Consider the following 3,043-nt stretch of genomic DNA (forward strand, 5'->3'; position numbering starts at 1 on the left):
ACTCACTTTGTAGACCAGGCTGGCCTCGAACTCAGAAATCTGCCTGCCTCTGCCTCCCGAGTGCTGGGATTAAAGGCGTGCGCCACCACACCCGGCCAAATTATATATTTATTTGTCTTATGTGTCTAGAAACATTAGATATATTATAAGAATATGTTTTGGTTTGAGGATAAGCAGCTGCTTCACAGCAGGTGACTACAATTTGCTTCATGCTTTAGCAGAGGAGTGATTTTGCCAGCTGCGGAGAGTTTCTGTAATTGTGTGATGTTTGGAATTCTGGGGTCTTTTCAGAGGATACATAAGTGCTAGGGCCCGAGAGGTAGGGTGGGTTATTTGTTGGGTTTTGGTGAGTTGTTGTTTGTTAGTTGTTGTTGGTCATGGTTTGTTAAGCAGTCATGCAAGAAGAAGGAGGGAGAAGAGGAGGAAAGAAGAAAAAAGAAAGGAAAAAAGAAAGAAAGAGAAGGAGAAGGAAAAAGAATGAGGAGGAGAAGGAGGAGAAGGAGGAGAAGAAGAAGTAATTAGATACTTTGTTTGTTTGTTTGTTTTTGAGACAGGGTTTCTCTGTGTATCCCTGGCTGTTCTGGAACTCACTCTGTAGACCAGGCTGTCCTGGAACTCAGAAATCCGCCTGCCTCTGCCTCCCAAGTGCTGAGATTAAAGGCGTGCGCCACCACTGCCCGGCTTACATAAATGTCTTGATGGTAAAGATCAAATGTGCCCCAGGTGACTCAATGCCCCAATCAGCAGGAAGTAGTCTAACTATTACATCACCGTCTTTCCATTCTATCCTGTTTTCTCTCCTATTTAGTGTCAGGGTAGAAAAAGGATGGAGAAGGGTGGAAGAAAGAAGAACCCACAAAGTAGCAAAAGACAAGCTACATCTGGGTCCTCTGGGAAACTAGCCAGCATGTTTCCTGCAGTCCTTTCTCTAGCCTTTTAAGTGCTACTTTTGTAGAGTCTGCAAAGAAACAAAAGTTAGCAGGCAGCAGCAATGGGAAAGAGAGGAAAGGGAGAATTCTAGAATGAAGTTTGTAGGTTACATGTACTCAGAATTTATCCCTGCCAGATGCTTGGCTTGAAGCTCTTAGTTCAAACTTCTCCAAGAAGTGTTATCAGTGATCCTGATTTCCAGATGGAAGAATTAAGGCCCAGAGAGATGAATCCGCTCACTTAGGACCACACAGCTACTGAATAGTGTGCTGGGATTAAATGAAAGGCCAATATCCAGGGACTGGAGAGACGGCTCAGCCATTGAGAGCACTTGTTGCTCCCGCAGAAGACCCAGGTTTGGTTCCCAGAACCCATGTGGTTGCTCACAACCATGTGTAACTCCACTTCTGCTCTCTTCTGATCTTCATGGGCACCAGGCACACATGCAGTACCCATACATAAGTGTAGGTAAACAGTCATGCACATAAGAAATAGAAAATAAATTTAAAAATTTAAAATAAAGTCAATAGCCGAAGAACCTGTGTCCCACCACACCCCTTCTCCAATCCCTGCCATGGCAGTTTTATACCATGGACTTTCTTGCGTGAACTTTCTTGCTGTGTAGACTTGAAGTTTCTGTGTAGATTCCTCTCCTCTTGACCTACAGGCCCCTCCTTTCTTCCTCTGTTGTTAAGCAATCCTTAGTTGGTATTCTGGTGGCTCTTGTGAGGTTTGGAAAGAATGAGTGTGGTGGTAGATGCAGCAGCAAGCAGGTATGGGCGTTGATGGGTAGGAGCTGCAGGTGTGGACTTTGATGGGTAGGAGCTGCAGGTATGGGCGTTGATGGGTAGGAGCTGCAGGTATGGACTTTGATGGGTAGGAGCTGCAGGTATGGGCGTTGATGGACAGAAGATAGTCTTTCTCAGTTAAGCTTGTAGATCTCCTGCCTGGCATTATAGGTCAATGTTCTGTCTGGACAGGAGGGCTGGCTTCTGAGTCTGGAGGCTGGTAGCCACAGTCTTACCATTGTTCTCTGACCTTCTGTCCTTCCAATAGATTGTTATTGCTTTTTCTGGAGACGGTTTCTCACATGTAGCCTCCACACTGGCCTTGAACTCATGTAGCTAAAGACAACCTTGAATTTCTCACCCTCCTGCTGTCACCTTCCAATTTCTGGGATGATGGGCACACAGTTTATGCAGTGCTGTGGCTCAAATCTGGGTTTCATGCAGGCTGGGCAAACACTCTTCCAACTGAGCCACAGCCCCAACCCTTTCAGGTGGCTCTTTATGCTCTCATTTCTTATAGTGGATCCTCTTCTTAAAATGCCCGAGTGAATTTATTTGTATGAAGGCCTGGGTACAGAGTCTGTGGCCTTGTCCTCTCAGATGAACCTCTTTAGAGGTTTGTTTGTTATGAAAGAGTTTACTGGAGACCTGAGGAAATGGACTTGTGGGGCAGGAAACCACATGCTGAGTGTCTCAGGAGCTTCCCCTTGTCCCCTTGAAGGCACATTATAGGGGTTGTGAGTGGGGGTGATTCACTGACAGCTACAAAAAAAATCCCTCCCCCCAGTTCATGTTTTTACCTCATCTTTTGCATGTCTAAGGTTACCTACAGTGGGAATCTTGTGGTCAGGGAAGAGTCTTGTAACTCTTCCTTACCTTCTCTAAGAGGGAATTTGAGCCCAGTCAACACAACCTAGCTGTCTGCCACATCTTCTGTTTCTGTCTTTGCCATGACTGGGGGCTGAGGTCTGATGAGTCACCACAGCCTCACAATGGTGATGGTCATGTCTAGCCCCAGGAAGCAGCGACACTCCACTGCCCTTGGAATTAGGGGACAGAGCCTGCTCCTCTGCTTCACATTGGCTAGGGACCTGCCTAGAGTTAGGAACTCTCTAAAGGATCATAATTACCCAATAATCCTAACCCGGTGAGTCTTCCAGGCCACCTTGCCCCTTTCCCTGGCCATCCATTGCCTATCTCTGTGTGAAGGAGATGGAAGCAACACAAGTTATTGTCCCCAGAGCAAACAAAAAGAAAACTGAAGCATCAAGAGGCCATAATGGGGGCAGTCTGTGGCAAACACGTGAAGAACTAGAGAAAGGCAG

The sequence above is a fragment of the Mus caroli genome, chromosome 11 (assembly GCF_900094665.2).
Source record: "Mus caroli chromosome 11, CAROLI_EIJ_v1.1, whole genome shotgun sequence".
Taxonomy (NCBI): Eukaryota; Metazoa; Chordata; class Mammalia; order Rodentia; family Muridae; genus Mus; species Mus caroli.